Genomic DNA, 19,280 nt, shown 5'->3' on the forward strand with positions numbered 1-19,280 from the left:
CTGCTGATAGTCAGCCTTCTGTTTTCCCTTTCTGAATTTGATTCCATGAAATAACCTGAATTGCCCTAATATATTTTAGTTCATGGAAAGCAATTTCAGGCTACAGGCACTGAGCAGTAGGTATTGATTGGGATTATAGCACAGGCGCTGTCTGTAGTGCATTTTCTTGATAGAAATGGAAGAATACACCAGTTTAATACAAAAAAAGAGAAGAAGAAAAGCCCCAGTGCTGAGTCCTGCTTGAAAAAGCACACTCTCTTGCAGCCTGCGGATCAGCAAAATCTTCTGTCTGCACCACAGTATAGCTTAATCCACACTTACAAATGCAGCTGGCAAGCATAACTGATAGTGCAGAAATAGAAAAATTCCTTCCTGTAGCACCTTAAAGACCAACTAAGTTAGTTCTTGGTATAAGCTTTCGTGTGCAAGCACACTTCTTCAGATACACTGAAACAGAAGTTACCAGATCCTTCTATATATTGAGAAGGTGGGGAGGGGTATTACTTAGAAGGGTGGTGGGAATCGGAGATTGGCAGATAGCTGAGATGAGCCTGTTGACGACTCTTAACGACTGTAATAGGTCTTACAGGAAAAGGCAAGGGGTGAGAAGGTGAGAAATGGCTTAGTCATGTATAATGAGATAAGAATCCAATGTCTTTGTTCAAACCAGGTTTCTCCATTGTTTTAAGTTTGGTAATGAGTTGTAATTCAGCAGCTTCTCTTTCCAGTCTATTTCTGAAATTCCTTTGTAGTAAAACAGCTACTGTTTTACTACAAAGGAAGTAGCTGTTTTACTACAAAGGAATTTCAGAAATAGACTGGAAAGAGAAGCTGCTGAATTACAACTCATTACCAAACTTAAAACAATGGAGAAACCTGGTTTGAACAAAGACATTGGATTCTTATCTCATTATACATGACTAAGCCATTTCTCACCTTCTCACCCCTTGCCTTTTCCTGTAAGACCTATTACAGTCGTTAAGAGTCGTCAACAGGCTCATCTCAGCTATCTGCCAATCTCCGATTCCCACCACCCTTCTAAGTAATACCCCTCCCCACCTTCTCAATATATAGAAGGATCTGGTAACTTCTGTTTCAGTGTATCTGAAGAAGTGTGCTTGCACACGAAAGCTTATACCAAGAACTAACTTAGTTGGTCTTTAAGGTGCTACAGGAAGGAATTTTTCTATTTCGACTATGGCAGACCAACACGGCTACCCATCTGTAACTGATAGTGCAGAAACGGCTTTAAATTCAGGCCATTTCCAGGCCTGTGTCTTATATACCTTTTTGGGGATTTGATGATCTCTGGGGGGAGACATGTCATGCTTCTTCTGGGATAGTTCATCCACTTTGGGCCCCACCCTGCATTCAGCTCTCCCTTGTGGCTCCTAGAAGCTATCAGCATGAAACAGTGGCCACACCCCAGGAAATGGCTTCGACTGACTGGCTAAACCAGGTGAGGGCAGCCAATGGGTCTTAAACACTTGATAAATCAGGTGACTTAGGGAATTGTCTATCCCCTGCATGTGAAGGTAAGCTTTGGAAAATTGAGCAGATGACACCAATAGCAAGTTCAATGGTTAAGAAGGCAATTGAGGGAAATGAAGGGCAAATAGGGTTCATCAATCTGGCAAGTTGGTCCATCTAGCAGAAGGAATACTCTGATCCTAAACCTCCACTGCTTTGCTGACCAGACTCGCTTCTAATATCAGCCTCTCAGAGAAGAACTATACTGCTTTATAGCAAGGAGGGCAGCCAGAAGAACCACATATTCATAGTATAGGTTTTACAGTGACGAACTCTCTTCTGTCTCTGATAGAGCCACCAAGTGAGAGCTCAAAATGCTTGTTCTCCCTCCACCTCTCAACCATCTCTGGCCAGGTTAACATCTTGAGCATCTACACTCCAAACTATGTGCTTTGACATACAGACCAAGGATCAGTTCTACGAGGAACTAGACCAGGCTGTCAGAAAGGTCCCAGCCTGCTGGGAGATTTCAATGCCATAGTTGAAGATGGTCATCACACATGGGACAACTGCATAGGCCACTTTGGTATTGGCAGCATGAATAAGAATGGACAAAGGTTGTTTGAACTGTGCTCGTATCACAGCTTCTGCATCACAAACGTTCTTCTCTACCAAGGCAAGTGTCCTGGAGACATCCAAGGTCAGGCCACTGTCACCAACTGGACTTGATTGCCACCAGGCACTCAGCACTGACCTGAGAGACCTGTGTCTGTGTCACATGGAGCGACCACAGTGCCGTCTGTGACACAGATTACTCCCTGGTAGTGAGCAAGTTCTTTCTCTAGCCAAAGAGGACCCATAGCCCAAAGCAGAAAGTGCAGAATCAATAGTGCCAGAAGAGCCATACCTGAACTTTGTGGATGCTTCTCTGTCTCCTTTGAACAAGCTTTGATCAACTTTCCCAGAGACAGTGTTGAAGCAAGGTGGAACCACACCAAGAGAAAACCCACAACGCAGCTATGTCCTCCTTTGGCAAAAGAGCACAGAAGATCCCTGACTCACTTGAACCCAGCATCAAGGACATGGAGCCTATTATCGCTGCAAAGTGTGAGGCTCTTGTGAACTACAAGTGTGTGCCCTGCATAAAGATGCTAGCTGCAGTGAGAAAGGCAAAGACAAGTGCAGAAAGAAGAAAAGCCATGGTACTCTTGCATCAGCACAACCAGACACCTTCATCTGCCCCAGCTGAAACAAAACATCTCTCTCCCCTACCAAGTCTCTACAGCCACAGCAGGCACTGTAACTCTTTCAATGTTTGGCTTCACCCCCGAAGGCTCACTCTTCTATTGTCTCCCAAGACATACGGATGCCAACCAAATTATAGAGAGAAATAAAACTACTGCTAGCATAAAAGAAGCATTACTGTATTGAATGTTTGAAGAACAAGCAGGTGCCTTCACTGTACTCTTTTTAAGATCATGCATGCATTCAGAAAAACACAACTCTACTATAACCTTTATCGAATATTAACAATATTACTTATCTGTAGGCACCAGTTTACTATATCTTGATTACGGCAACTGCCTGTACAATAACCCTACATATCACTTCTCTTTTCGACTCTTATACAACAGAGATCTAAAGACTCAGAGTGGCTGTGGCTGAGATCTGAAGGAGGATTCATACATAACATGCATTGGTCAGAACAAATGTACTTCTGAGCATCTAGAGCCCCCACCCCTTTCTCCTGTTTTTCTGCCTTCCTCTCCCCCACCCCATCTGCAATAGAGCAAAATAGAATTATATAATGACCTCAAACCATAAAAAAAGGTTTCTTCTGAACACTGACACTTGCTTGTGAATAAATGTGATTGAGAAATCCCATTTTTTAAGTGCTGCTGATCTTTTCCTAGACTATGGTAAATAAATAAGAAACTGTAGCAAACATAGCCAGTAAAAACATAGTAAATTCTGTGGAAGCCTTTGAAGTTACTATAGAATTCAGAAGCTTCCACAGAATTTGCCATTACAGAACTAGAAGCCTGTACAAAAAGTAAGCCTACTCTGATTAAGGAAAAAGTGAAAGCCAAGTTTCAGAATGAGATAATTGCGCTATCATGCGTTGTGTCATAATACCTAAGTGCTTAAAATGACTTCAGAACAGGAGAAGACAGAAACATCAAATTATTGATCAAGCTGTGCTTTCAAATATGAGACCACTTAATAATAATAACTATAATTATGTTATCAATATCTAGAAAGCATAATGTGTCAAGAGTAATTGTGCTAATGCACTCCACCAAATGGTAATTCCAGTTCATTGTCTCACCGCATGCTGACGTTTCACACACTGCCCTGTACGTTCTTGACTTAATAGCACCACTCTGTCCCGATCTAGAAAATAGCTCTCCAAATAACTACTTGGAGCTGTGGCACTCCTGCTAGCAAAGGATCAAAACCTTGCATCACCCAAATCATAGGTGTGTTAGAATAAGACTGAAATGCTAACTCAAAGCTGCTGCTCTTCTCAGCGAAACCTTCTTGCCATGGTCAAAACACTTACAGCATGTGGAGGTCATTTATTGCCTAGGTTTCTGGAGGATGGATGTCCCTTTATTCAAAGAGAGCAAAATGATTTAGACATTAGTGGAGCGGCTGTGTGAGTACTTGAATTTCCTGTGTGCACACATGCAGTGCCACTTACATCTCCAAAAGGGAACGCATGTTGCTGACATGCATAGGCTTTCCCTATACATATGCATCATGTATCATTCCTGCCCATGCTCTGCACAAGTTGCTACTGATATATATTGGGGAAAAGCTGGAATCAGAATTGTTCCAAGCTGCTCTTTGTGAATTGGCACAAGCACAGATAAAAAAGCAAGCCAGACTCACTATGCCAGTGCTTAAGGGAGGGTAGGAAATTAGCTTAGTTAAGAAACCACCATTAACATTTGCATAATTCAAAGTGCTTCTTATGCATTACCTAGATCAGGGATGGCCAGCATGGTGCCATCCAGGGGTTGCTGGATTTCACACACGATGTTCGTTATTGAGTACACTAATTACAACATGCATGGCTGGATGTTGGGATATCAACATTCCTACTACATCCACAACCACAAAACCACACGACAACCTGCCCCTTTGAAACATTTATCACAGATCAAACGCGATACAGACACTTTCATACCCTCTCAAAAGAAAATCTTTTTCAGCAAAGGCAAATTGCTCATTCATCTGTGAGTCACACATGCATGCATGAGACGTTCTCAGTGTATTTCAATGAATAGCATTGGACTTGGACCTGAAACACTTCACATATGCAATATTAAGAATATAAGAAGACTTCTGCTGAATCAGACTAGTTTCATTTCCAATGAACCCTTTCCTGGTCAGTCATCATCAAGCTTAGTGTACACATGAAGCTCCTTTGTGTGTTACTTCACACATAGGACTAGACATGGTGTCTGTTACTAGACATGGTGTCTGTTACATGGTGTTTGCCATACCTGAGTCTAAACAGTTGGTGCCATTGGGAGCTGTCCTCCCATTATGAACAGCAGGCATAGTGGGTATTCTGATCAGGACCACAATGGCGGCAAAGAGTTAAAGCCCCTTCTCACCACACAATGGTCCCAATCAGGGATGCTGGAGAAGTCCAATGAAAATTTCACCACAGTGGCCAGTAAGAGGAATTACATAACTTTTGGCAGAAGGTGAACTGCAATGGACTGGAAACGGGGCTGCATGTAATTAATACAGGACAGAATGGGAAATGATCCCTTCTTAATTCCCTAGTCTTAATCTAGCCCCATTCCCATTCTAATTCTCCCTCTGTCTGCCACTCACTCTGGGGAAAGTTAGGTTGATCCTTACACTGAACAGCATTTGCCATTTTATTGCCCATTTCCTCAGTTTGGAGCTCTTCACAATTGCTCTTTCTCTTTACCATGCTGTATAATTTGACGTCACCAGCAAACATGGCCGCATGGCATATTCTTGTTGCTGAGCAACAACATGAAGAGCTCAGAGGAGTGGGAGGCCACCCAGAAGAGTCTCTGAGGTGTACTTGCCTGGAGGCAGAGTCAGCATCCAAAGTCAGGTCCAGAATCCGATGATCCTAGGGTCAAGGGTCAAGACAAGCAGGAAGCAGCAAGGCAGGGCCAGGAACTACAAGTGTTGTTACCAGAATCTGACTGCAGTTGGAAGCTCTGCTCAAGAAAGCTGAAGCCAGCTGGTTCTCATCAGCGCCTTCTCCTCTGTGTCCTTGGAGGCTGATCAGCTGCAAGAGGAATCACTCCGCCTTCTCCCTCTTCAGGCTGCTGTTCAGCAGGCAAAGCTGACTGCTGGCCCACGACACCACCTCACTGCTCTCCCACATCGATGAAGAAGTTAAAAAAAACTCCAGCCCCTGCTTCTTACATCCTTCCATTGTGAGAACCATCCATTTATTTCAGCTCTCTGCTTCCTGAACTTTTTCCCAAGTACTGTTTACTAAAGAATCCATCCTGCTATTCAATGACTACTAGGTTTACTCAGGAACCTTTGACGGGGGTCTTTTTTAAAAAAAGTTGTTTTTTTTTTTTTTAGTCCAAGTATACTGTGTCTACTGGATTACTCTCATCCACATGCTTTTGACACTTCAAAGAACTCTAAGAAGTTAGTGTGACAGGACTTACCTTTGTAGAAGCTATGATTATTATTCTTCAGCAAGACTGGTTTTTCTACATGCCTAATATTTTGATCTTTAATAATGCTTTCAACCAATTTATCCAGTTCAGATGTTCTAGGAAAGCCACTATATTGTAGCCTCCATTTGCCAATTGTAGAATGCAGATAAGAGTAAACAGTAAGAAGGTTGACAGTTTTGCTGAATGCGTATGAATGAGACCGAGATTGTAAAGCACAATGACCATTAAAAAAATCCCAGTGATTCTTAGCAATATCCATTGATCCAACCAATTCCAATGCTTCAGTGGAAGAGAGAAATAATCAAAAAGAGGAGGGAAATGTGTCTGTGGACCCCTCCAAGACCACTATGAAAGAAGCAGCTATGGAAACAAGATTTACCAAGTTATTACTGTTTTTGATATTTCTTTAGCATTTTTCAGTGTGAAGAATTTTTCAAATCATTCTTAAAATAGTCTGTGTTAGACTGGGAGACTGTGGCTTACACAAAGCAACCCAATGAGTTTCAATGCTGAAAAGGGACAGTTGTGGCATCAGGAAGAAATACTGTGGGAGGGGGCGTAAAGGAAGCAGAGTTCATTACTGAGGGAGGGTGCAGGTTTTGTCCCTTATGCTAAAATTTGAAAACAAAAATAATGGCATGTTTCACAATCATTCTTCTATCCAAAATATACTTTTGATAAATTAGCTAGCTACTGATTTTGTCGTATAAACTTTCAAGTAAGCAAGCACAGGATTGCAGTCTCCTTCCTGTTTCCCGTTTGCGATGGAGTTATAATTTGCGCATGAAAGATGTGCTTCTTTCAAAGTAACCACAGGGGTCCAACAACTGGGGTGAGCTAATGATCTAATGTCCTCCCACCCATCTGGTGCCACCTTTGAAAAGGGATTTGATCTGGAACCAGTAGATAGTTGCCAACGGGAACATCCCTTGAGATGCAAATAGCAGCTTCAGGGAGGTCTCAAGGCTGCTGAGCCTTGTCCTCAGCTGCTATTTGGGTAATTAAAAACAAAAAAAAACCCTGCACACATTCATTGCATTCACAATAATTGTTGCATCCAGTTTCACTGAGCCAAGCAAGCCTGGCATCAGTATGAGGTATCCCTGGGCAGCCTTAGCAGGGCCCAAAGTGGGTGGCCATGTGCAAGCTGACATCATCATTTCCCACAATGCCTCAGGTATAGCATTGCTCCAGGCATTGTGAGAAATTTAAACTGCAGCTCAGCCATAGTTGCCCAGCTCTGATCACTATGCTTGCTCCCCCCAACCAGGACCTAGTATCCTAACATACCCTCCAACATTTCTCTGATGAAAATAGGGGTGTCCAGTGCTATTTTTCTAGAAAAAGAGGGGCCCACCTGAAAGGTGCCAGAACTGAGCTCCGGCTGGGGGGAAACCACCCTGGGGATGTCCTATTCCATTTCTCCAATGAAAATAGGAGCATCCTAAGGAAAAGCAGTGGGACGTGGATGGCGCTGTGGGTTAAACCACAGAGCCTAGGACTTGCCGATCAGAAGGTCGGAGGTTTGAATCCCTGCGACGGGGTGAGCTCCCATTGCTTGGTCCCTGCTCCTGCCAACCTAGCACTTTGAAAGCATGTCAAAGTGCAAGTAGATAAATAGGTACCGCTCCGGTGGGAAGGTAAACAGCGTTTCCATGTGCTGCTCTGGTTCGCCAGAAGCAGCTTAGTCCTGCTGGCCACATGACCCGGAAGCTGTACACCGGCTCTCTTGGCCAATAAAGCGAGATGAGCGCCGCAACCCCAGAGTCGGTCACAACTGGACCTAATGGTCAGGGGTCCCTTTACCTTTAAGGAAAAGCAGGACAATCCAGGATCAAATCTATAAATCTGGGGCTGTCCCTGGAAAATAAAGATACTTGGAGGATACCAATTTGACACTTTGCCAAGGACGCACTCAAACCAACAGCTGCACTAAAGTAATTACTAATGCAATTACTACTCAAAGTAGTGGTCTTATGCCACCACTACCTCTATCTTGCGCAGAAGCATGCATTGACAGGGTTGTCTTGCTCTTGCATCACAAAAATACAAGCCACAGAAAAGGCATTTACTTCTTTGCCATCCCCAGCTCCTAGAATATACAGAGCCCATTGAATGAAAAAGTTCAAGCACAGAGTGGCTAAAGCAAACTTATCAAAGTGAAGATGCAGAGGTTTCAATTAATGGCACTTGGCATCATATGAATTGCTCAATTTCACAAACACATATTAGAAATCGTCTTCAAAAGAACTACCCAAGATTTCATTTATATAGTTGTGTAATTATAGCCCTCAGACTTATCTCCCCAAGCCTTCTTTATTTTCCCCTTCACAAAAGAAGGTTATATAGCTTTTATTTTCCGCCGTGCAGCTGAGTTCATATCTACGAAGCTTATTTTGACATAATAAGAACCAGGGCGGGCTCAGTAAACAGTATAAAGAACATCGTTTTCCAGTTCGACTTTTTTCCTTTTCTTCATTTGGTCAGAGTGAAATTACAGGCTGATATGAATATATTGATTTAGAAGGCAGCAGATTATATAACTTCTATCTTTCTCACCAGACACAATAGCCTCCTGCTGTCTCCTGCAAATGTAAATCTTAAAACATCCCTTTTTATTAAAAGAAAATAATCTTGCTTTCAAAGCAAGCAGACCACAAGAGCCTAAATTAATCTGTGCAAAAAGAATATGCTCCAAGTGTTTAGTTATTTTCCCCTTATGATTGTGGACAATTTGCAGTATACATTAAAGCATGTATATATTTATTACAGTGTTATAATTGAAATTTCATGATGTGATATACCAGTATAAGAGACCTGAAAGGTTTTTGTTTTTTAAAAAAACATATGATATGTTCTGATGCGGAATATTACAGAAGGAACTGAACTGAGGTGTATAGATGCTTATGGGTCTCAGTTTCCATACACTACATAAAATTGCCAGAGTATATTTACAAGAGAGAATGAAAGTATGTCTCAAAGGGGTTTCTCACCCATATTTTCTCAACTAATGAACAATATTGCAGATTTGTTGTAGGCTGAGTCGTTCCATGTTTGATACATCTTGAAGAACCGTAAATACAAGCTACCCATTTTAAAAATGATAAATGTCCCCTTCCAAATTCCAATCATATCTGTTCTTAGTTACAGCAATTTCCACTTTAAAATAAAAAGAAGCAGTAGTGAGGTTTAGACACACATCATTTTTAAGACTCAGAAATAAAAGACTTGGAGAAAAGCCAGTCACTTGAATTGTGGAGTTACCCATTCCCAGAATATCTTTTACAGTTATCACCTTTCACTTGTCACCAAGATCTATTAGGTCTCTCTGATACTTTTACCATTGAAAAACAATTTTATTATCAGTATTTATCCAGCATTTTAATGCTTCTACCATCTTTTTCCAAGGTATTACTTAATGTGTTCTTTTGCATAAATCCAAATCATTACTAACACAGCACTGAACTATTTCTTCTAATATCTGTTTCTTCCACTGCTGCATCAAAGTTATGGAGGCACACAAAGTCTCCTTTTACTACAGCTAACTCTATTCACACTCCACAGGGAGACAAGAGATGGAAGGAACCTTGGGCAGCAAGGTAGAGGGGTGGCAAACCGTATTTGACTCGGACAACAATGGCTGCTTACCCAGTCCTGGGGTGGGTGATGGTTTCAGCACAGTGTGTTAGGCCCCATTCCAGGGGAGCAATGGTAGGCAGAGGGGACCAGCTGTTGAGGGATTCACCTGGCCAGCCGCTTTGGTTGGTGGGTTTTTGCTGCCGGCCAGATTTTGAATTTGGGCCAATCCCCTAGTAGGCATGACCATTACTATAGCTTGATCTTGGGCATGCAAACATAGAAGCACGTAACACATCCGTTTCCAACGTGCATTTTGTAATGCATTACACATATGGTTTCTTGCTGAATAAATACATAGCTTAAAAATGCAATAATGGTATGGCTACTATCAGAGCATGGTTGGGTCTATGAGGCCAGAGAGTGGAACACAGGAATAGAGCAAGCTGCTTTCCCACTTTACTCTTCTTACCTGGTAACATGCTGCACAGCTGCTCTGCAATCCAGCATCACATTGAATTCCTGAGAGATAAGGGCACACGGCAGCTGTAGTATCTACCTTTAGGGCATTTTGAGTAACTATGTTACTGTAGACAGCATTCTTCAAAATGTGAGGGCTCTCAACAGCCTTCTATCTCTAAGATCCCATTCACCTAAAGTAAGAAACGTCAACTCCCAGGTGAGGCTGCTGTCGGTTCTCTTCTAGGGTGAACAAGAAGTTTCTTGTGATGATTTCAACTGCTGTCACCTAGAGAGCTTTAAACAAATGCCTTTTCATTTTGGAAGAAGATTCTTTTTCCTTCACTGACCTCTCCAAGCCTCTTTTAGGGGCCCAGATCTGCCAGATTTTAAATGTCTGCTCCAAGAATTTCAAACCAAGTTCCCTCAAGCCAGAAGAAGTATCCACAATACAACTGAATATTATTTAGGAGGCTTTCAAAAGATAGGGAGATGGAATGTTTTTGAACCAACTCAAGTCACCTCAAAAGGTGAACAGAAAGTAAAAGTAAAAAAAAAAAAAAAACCCTCATGAAAACAGCAAGTTGGATTCTGACAGGATTTTTTTTTAAGCTTTCTTCTTGTTCTTCCTTTCCGAAATCATTTCAGTGTATCTCATGAGAGTCACCATAAATCATTTTGACATACATTATATGCAATTCAGAGATCATCATCCGTTTTTTATGATTTAGAAAGCTGACACATGCAACATGAAGACCTGTGCACAATGTGATTATTTGTTCACCAGTATCGCAGGGAAAAAATGGATAAGAAAAGAAAAACTTTCAAAAATGATTCCAGAAGGATAAAACACAAAATGTGATAAAACTATGCACAGAGAAGTGGTTTGCCACTGGGTGTCGTGAAGCGTCAAACATGTCTCATAAGAGATTAGCTACAATCACAATTAATCATTTTCTCAGACGTAGGTTCTACGTCTGCGTTGGCTTGTGTCTCTGCGTGTTGTGGGGGAGATAGTAACAATTAGCTTAGGAAAGCAGGCCACTCTACCTGCTATATTCTGCCTACACCTTCAATTTTCATCAAGTGCTGTCAATTGGTTCACAGAATGTAATTAAAGTATGAAAATAGATGGCCAAGATGCCTGGTTTATAAACTTCATTGGTTATGCCTACTGACTCCCTTTTGGTGCTGATTTAAACGTTCTGTTATTAAATTGATTAACTAATTAGATGTTGCTGAAGCCATGTCAGATGGCATTTCACATCAATTTTCTACCAGTGACTAGGAACTTTCCTTTACTCTCTTGTACTTTAATTTTGATGGCACATGTTTTCCATTGCAATTAAGTGTGTGCCAACTTTACCACGGGTTCTAATCAAGTCAAGATTGGCAGGACAGTCACAAGTCCTGTAATGCCCTTTATTCCAGGCACCAAAGTTCAGGGGTTTATTTATTTATTTTTATTTTGTAAGTTGATCTACGCCATAACCCTCTGAAGTAGGCTAGATTGAGAGCTGGCAGTTCAAACACCCAAAGTTAGGAAACCACACAGACCTGTGTTTTCTTATCTATCCGCTGTTTCCAGGAACTCTTCTCGTTGTGAGACTTTTGTGGGTCAGTTGAAAATTTGTCTGAACCCTGCGTGAGAACCTAGAGGTTGAGAGGGAGGGTGTGTCAGAAAGAAAATGAATTTAGATAGATGATAGATAGATAGATAGATAGATAGATAGATAGATGATAGATGATAGATAGATATAGATATTAGTAATTTTGTATTAATGTAACATTTTTATATGTAACTATATTTTTATAATATTTTGTTTAAGTTGTCTGTTGTTTCAGGGGGTTTTTATACTACTTATATTTTTAGTATATTAAGCATTAGAGAAATTAAATAATCAATCAAAATAATTGATACATTTAGGTCTTTCTTTTCCACCCTGGAGCTCAAGATTGTGTATGTTTTCCTCTCCCGTGTTTCTATTTGCAACAGCCCAGTGAGGGAGGCTAGGCTGAGTTAATATATATACATAAGCAGCAGTACTTGCCAACAAAGAGCTGCAGGTGATGAGCTGGTGGGGTAGAGAGAGAGGTGGGGGGGGGCATTATATACAGTGTACCAAGCCCAGGAAACCCTTTTGGCATCCCTTCTCTGGACTGTTTTTGAGTGAGACATGATTCAGAATGAAGAAATCTCAGCCTTTAAAAGATTTATTTATATTCCTTAAATAGTATTTTCAGTAATCTGATCAGTGGGTTACACAATGTTCTGCTTGCTGCAGTGCTAAGCATGCATTTCTTAGACGATCAGACCTTAAGAATGCAGGAAATCCCAGGATCAGAGCAAAGCCATTTGACTCAAGTAGTAATTTTAGTCAAAGAATAAATTAAGGTCATTTCCAAAAATAAAGAAAATGCACTACATCTAGGAGAGCAAGTGATGCAAAGAATTGGGCTAAATCTAAGAGTCTAAGAAGCCAGCTGCTGCTAAACTCACATGGATTGCTGGAAGGCAGGAAACGAGAACATGTGACAGAGGCTCATATAGGAAACAAAGGTGTATTGAGGTATATCCCTTCCAGAACAAGTTCCTATAGGCTCCCAGTTTGTGCTAGTTCATAAAGGAGAACTCTCAGTGACCCATCTCGCATTCTCTGCCATGAAGTCATTCCTAAAACTTCCCCTACTTCACTAACATATTTCTACCACTGTTTGGAGCAACCTCCCTTAGTTCTTTTTCAAAACAGTTAGAATGTGCTTCTGGCAGATCTTTTTGACCTTCCACACCAGTGTGGTGTAGTGGTTAGTGTGTCAGGCTAGGACCTGGGAGACCAGGGTTCAAATCCCTACTCAGCCATGGAACACACTGGGTGGCCATTGGGCCAGTCATTGCCTCTCAGCCAAGCCCACTTCACAGGGTTGTTGTGAGGATTAAATGAGGAGGGGGGAAATCATGTATGCCACCTTGAGTGTTTTGACTAGTGTTAGGGGGTACAAGTGGCTGAAAAATACTGGCTTAAACCTTTTAATGTTATGGTCCTGGTGAAGTAGTTACAGGTGGTGGGAGACACAGGATCAAAGGAACTAGAAACGTTGTTCCACTCCCCTCAATATGCAGTGTTAGAAACTGGCATAGAAAAGCTAGGAGCCAAATGGCTCCTTGGTTGTGGGCGCCAAAACAGAATCTCTAGTTGCCATTTTCTGGGAGTTGGCAACACTATTTATTAATTATTTTGATAAACATGAACTAATATGCAATTCACCTAAGAGACACATGGTTAATAACACATTTTTTATCAAAAATTGTTAATACATGTTTAATTTGGTGTTTGCAATAAAAATATTGGTATCATACTTCAGTATTCCAAACACTCTACTTTTTATTGTTAAACTCCTTAACATATTATCTGCCTTTAACATATACTTTGAGGCTTCAAAGCACATACATTTCAGTAATACCTGAGCATCAGCCAGGTGCAAAAATGGCAACCAGACGTTTTGAGGTGCTCACAAATAGAGAATCTTTTAGCACAAAATGAACCTGGTGCCCTGCTAATTTTGAACCCTGCTCATATGTTTCCAATGCACACTGGTCTCCTTGATTTCATCAAGATTCTTGACTGTGGGGAAGGAAGGCAAAAATCAAAACCTGATTAAATATGAATTCCAGATATAATGGGAACTTCAGTTTCAACCTTAGAGATTGGAGAGATCACAATATGTGTCCTCCTGGTTCATTCCAGACTTTCTTCATTATTTATTGAATATTGGAGGTTGTTTTTTTATAATAATTTTTATTAATTTTAACATATAAATTATAATACATACCACAAAACTTCACCACTTATACATTTTTTTTTGGACTTCCATCAGCACCTCTGATGATCCACCGTTTTAACCACTTCTTATGCATTTCTTAAATTCATATTGCCTTTAATTATCTTAACTAACCATCCTCCCCTTTATCCATTTTTGCAATAGTTCCAATAATTCACCTCACAAAACTTCTTGCAAACTTACAAACGTAGTCTGATCATCACAAGAATATTGGAGGTTTTTTGAGGGGGGGGAGCTATTGTCGTTTTAACTTCTTTATATTTTCATTTCTGCGTTTCTCCAGAGAATTGGATTTTTAGAATCTCTTCCCATTCATTTTAATGACACAAATCCTACTTCTGATCCACAGCACTGTATGTATTTTCAAACATCAGGCCCAGGTGCTTGCTGCTGTCTTTGCTCTCTCCATCTTTTAAGCTTACTTCACGCTTCTTACATTCCATTAAACCTGGATGTATTTTCAGCCAAAAGAGATTCTGATTGAGTGAAAAACAGAAATTAATTGAATTCAAGGTGTTGCCGTCTCATAGCTCAGATGAGAGATGGGCATCCATAGCCCTGCCGATGTGAACTAATAGAGTAGCTGCTGCAAAGCAAAACAAAGCGGTGGAACACAGAAGAGCAGATGTCTGCAAGAGAAATTATTCCCTGGTTTGTCATTACTGAACTGTCCGGTCTCATGATGTCATTAGAGATCACAGAAGGATTGTAAAAAGGATAAGTTGCAGTCAGCACATCTGCTTTGGCAGCTTAATTTCACAGGGAGAGCAGGTGGAAAGTGCCATTGCCATTGTCTAAGAAGACAGATTCTTGAATAAGTGGCACTCCACATTTGATGGGAGAGCTTTTCGACAAAGCCTGCATCACAGCTGGAGAGACACAGACTTCACTTGGTTTAAACCTGAGCTGGATCTATTCAGTGGCTTTCACCCATCCAGCAGGGGTTTCCTGATAGCTCACACTCAATTTCTACCCCAAAGAAGCATCAAGTCCTTTCCTCAACAATGCAGAGTAGGCATGTTGGAAAGAGGTGTGTGGAAGTGTGTTCACTACTCCCCAGAACCTCCCCAGTGTGCACTGTACACTTCGTTCCTGAGATCCTCATACCTTGTGCTCAAAAGCCACAAATTATGCTCTGAGAAGCATAAGATCATTTCCTGAAGGTTAGGCACATTGATGACATTTATGAAATATGTATCAATTCCATCTAAAATTGCCAAATGAGCACACTTCCTTCCAGCCTAGTAAACACCCATTAGCCTAGTTGTCCGTGGTAGCTAAGCATGGCCCCTGTTGATTAGGCAGAGCCACTTTGTAAACTGAAAGCAAATGGCATCTTCCTTCCTTCCCGGGCTATCCATGTGCTGCGCAGGCAGGTGGACTACAAAAGTGTTTGTGGGCTAGAAATGTTTCCAGGATTGTTTGCATTCCAGGGTTTTTCCTCCTGCATTGGAGGAGGCTGGACTAGATAGTGTTTGGGGTCCCTTCCAGTTCTACAGTTCTATTATTCCATTTCATGCTGAGCTACGTGTTTTTGAGCTTTAAAGGGCTCAGTCTGCTCTCAGAGTTTTGTGGGAGCAGGTAGCTCTCGCAGAGCTGCCCCTGGTCCTGCAACTTCTGCCTTCTCTTCTCCTCTGTGAGATCCAGCATTGGACCAGAACGTGACACTCTTTGACTCCAATACCTCTCTACTAATTTTCCACCTCCAAATCAGCACAAGCACACACACACACAAGCTGCTTTTAGCACCATGGGGCAAGGGCAACAGATACATATATCTTTTTTACCATGAAGACAAAGGAGTTGCATTGGCAATGGAGAATCAGAGAGGAAAATTTTACCTCCCTCCTAATCTCCTGTTGTAGACTACAACCTGGCAGCACTCTGTGGAGTGTCTTTTATAATGTTTAGCTTCTGTTTAGCTCTTTTCCCTCATATAAAAGGAGCTGATTTTTATTTTTCATTAGTCTAACTATTCTACCCTACTTTAAATTAAATAATTGAGAAGGAAAGTTGTTTCATCTATGCTACCTACAGAATATAGGTATAACTGAATCTTACAATGAGGCTATTTTTGTTTTTAATTATACAACTTGTCCTAGTTCATTAGCCATACACTACTGAGGTGCAACAAAAGTAAGTGATTCATTGCTGACACATGGCATTTCCTGAGCAGTCATTAATTAGCAAACTAATACTTGGACATAAATTAGTGGGGGGACATCAGCAAATAGAACTTTAATCAGTTCTCTTCCTCCCCCCCCCAATTCATAGAAGCCTTCATAGCTTTCAGCATCTGATCCCCCTTTCAGACTCAATCTTCGTCTGAGTAATAAAAGACAAAAGAAACATACTTTCAGCTGTTGTATATCAGCATAGCTCCACTGATTTTTCTGAAATTAAGCTGATGCGTATACTAGGAAAAGAACTAGCTCTATAGAAATAAAGAAAAGAGACAAGCTAGGTAAGATTTGAAGTAAGGTCAATCGACCCTTTCACAATGAAAATGGAAAGTCATCATGTCCATTATTTAGCATGGTCATCAGCATTTCTGAATTGGCCCAGAATGCATCTGGTTGGGCTTAAATTTATGCCCAGAATGCACACAATCTAATGACAATTACATTATTGGTAAATATAAAAGCTTACTCCATATTTTGTGACCCAAACGTCACATTATGTGCTGAATGAGGTCACCCAACAGAAAGAAGCAAATATATTTCTAGACTTGTTCTCAGGGGTGGTTTGTTTTGCTTCAGAGATGTGCTGGTTACATAAAGTGTTACCTTTTAGGTCTTGCATTGACTCTATGGGGAAATGATATCTTTTTTAAAAAATGTATGAACCCAAATTCTCCCTGTGCAGTACAAGGGATGCCAATTGATAAAGCAGCACACAGATGCCCTGGGTGGGGGCACAAATTCAGATCAAACCTTACCTTTCAGAGAAACCAGATATTTGCACTGAGATTTTTGCAAAGTTGCAATGCAGCAATTTTAATGAGATCAGAGAAAAGAGAAATTTGCAAATAATCAAGGGACACAAATCCTAATCATATTTGCTTGGAATTTATCTTATTGAGTTCAACAGGAATTACTACCCAGAAATGTGCATTGCATCAAAGACTTTAAATATCCTCAGTCTGACTGGCAATCAATGATCAGCTAATTTGCATGCTTATGGATCAAACAGGCGGACAAGGGTATGAAGGCTAAAGTGTCCAATCATTCTGTTGATAAGATGGTGTTCTGCATGCTTCATTGGAATAAAAAGGACACTCTTGTGTCCTTTTTTCTTTTCTTGATTTAGAGAGGCCTGGCATTACCAAATTGGAGAACCCCTGCCTTAGTTGCTTTTTTTTTTAATATGGCCTTTTATTTCTAGGTAATTAGTTCAAATCTTGCCCAAGACATTATCATCACTGCATGAAGCTACCCAAAGTGATCATCTCCATTCAGCTTTTGTGCAGTCAGCTGTTTATCATTATCACAGTGGGCATCAATTGGCAGTTGGAACATAGAAAACAAAGATTAAATGGACATGATTGCACCAGTTCCTCAGGCAAAGAGATACATCTCAGAAACAGAAATGGAACTCATTGGTGGCATTTGCCCCATGGCATCTATTCAGCAGTGAACTTAAGCGCATAGCTCAAGCCCCTTGCTTTCATTAAAGTCAAAGAACAGATTTAAATGTGCATTGAATTAAAGGTTCACATGAGCAAGTCTGAATAGCAGCCATTCTAGATTTCTATGCTTCTATTCTAGCATCATTTAAGGAAGCAAAATGGCTAGTATATTTGAGCAGAAAACCAGTGGATGTATATTTTGAACAGCAATGTGGGTTGTTTTTTTTAATTCAAGAAATTGCTGTTCAAAATATACATTTGTTTCTGTTTCTGTAGTACATAATGTTTTCACTTTATGCTTGCTTTTACAACTTTAAATGTGATGTACCATGCAGTTGGCAAGGGTTTAATTCTTCAACACGAAGATCAATTTTGTGCAAAGCCATCATTGAATTTTCTGAATTAAATGAAACAAGTGTTTTCCCATCCGGCACAGTCCAGAAGGCATCGAAGGCATCGATAAGGAAAGAGATCATTAGTTATACTGCTAAAAAGCATAAGGACTATGATCAGTTCCCTAATTACTCACAAAGAAATAAACACCACTTGAGTTTGTTGACACCATAGCAACTCTATAATTAAAGCAGAATTGAGATGGCAGTGAAAGCCAGACCTAAACTCCTTCGGGTTGTAGAAAGAAATGTGGCACGTACTGGAATAGATAACAGTCTGTGTATCGAAAACTAAACCAAAGCCCTTCAGTTGGCATCTGCCTGGGTTTCTCACACTAGGAATGGATGGACCAGTCTATTTCCAAGCCATGTCAGTTTTATACATGTGTGTTCCATGCCATTTCTGCATTAATGAAAAATCTTTGCAGAAATCTGTATGTCTATACATACTTTGTCATACATTTCTATGGTACATTTTTTGAGATGAGAACTGTATTGCACAATTCCTTGAATTAAAACACACACACCACCAAACTGTATCTAGTAGGGAAATACAAAGCAATGACAGCAGCAGTACATATGCTTAGGATTCATGTAGGTACTTAAAACGTTTGAAATGCATTATGTCAGCTAGGCAGTGCTGTGAGTGCAGCACAGGTGGGCAACTCAGAGCAAGTGGGCCACATGTGGCCAGCTGTAGTTTTCCACAGTTGCCCCTGCAGCTGAATTCACCCCATACAGCAGCGGCAACTGCATCCTGTTCAGTCTTCCAAAGGGCTGTGTGGCAGGATGCAGGGAGAGCGATTTACATGGGGAAGGAGGAGCGACTAGGCGGCTCTCATGTACCTTTCTCATCATCACAACTGCACTCCCCTCAGCTGTTTGACTGAATGGAGTGACTGTCAGTGCCAATAAGCTATGAACTGGGAGGAAGCACATGAGATTCCCAGCTGTTTGGTGCTAGAAAGAGCCAAACACCGCATTGATCAGTGCGCTCCTCAGATTTTTGCAACAACGATCAGCCAGGGTGGGGGGCAGGCACATGAAGGGTTTGCTGTGATCTCATCACTAGCTCCCCACAGTCCAACTGCGTTGCATTCAGAAGAGCTAGGTTGTGCACCCACCACAGTTATTCCCAGCTGGACAGCGGGGAGAGGAGATGCATAATGGGATCTCAATGTACTGAGAGAGGGGATAAACTTTCCTATCCTTGCATGCTGA

This window comes from Podarcis pityusensis (assembly GCF_964106645.2).
Source record: "Podarcis pityusensis genome assembly, chromosome: 10".
NCBI lineage: Eukaryota > Metazoa > Chordata > Lepidosauria > Squamata > Lacertidae > Podarcis > Podarcis pityusensis.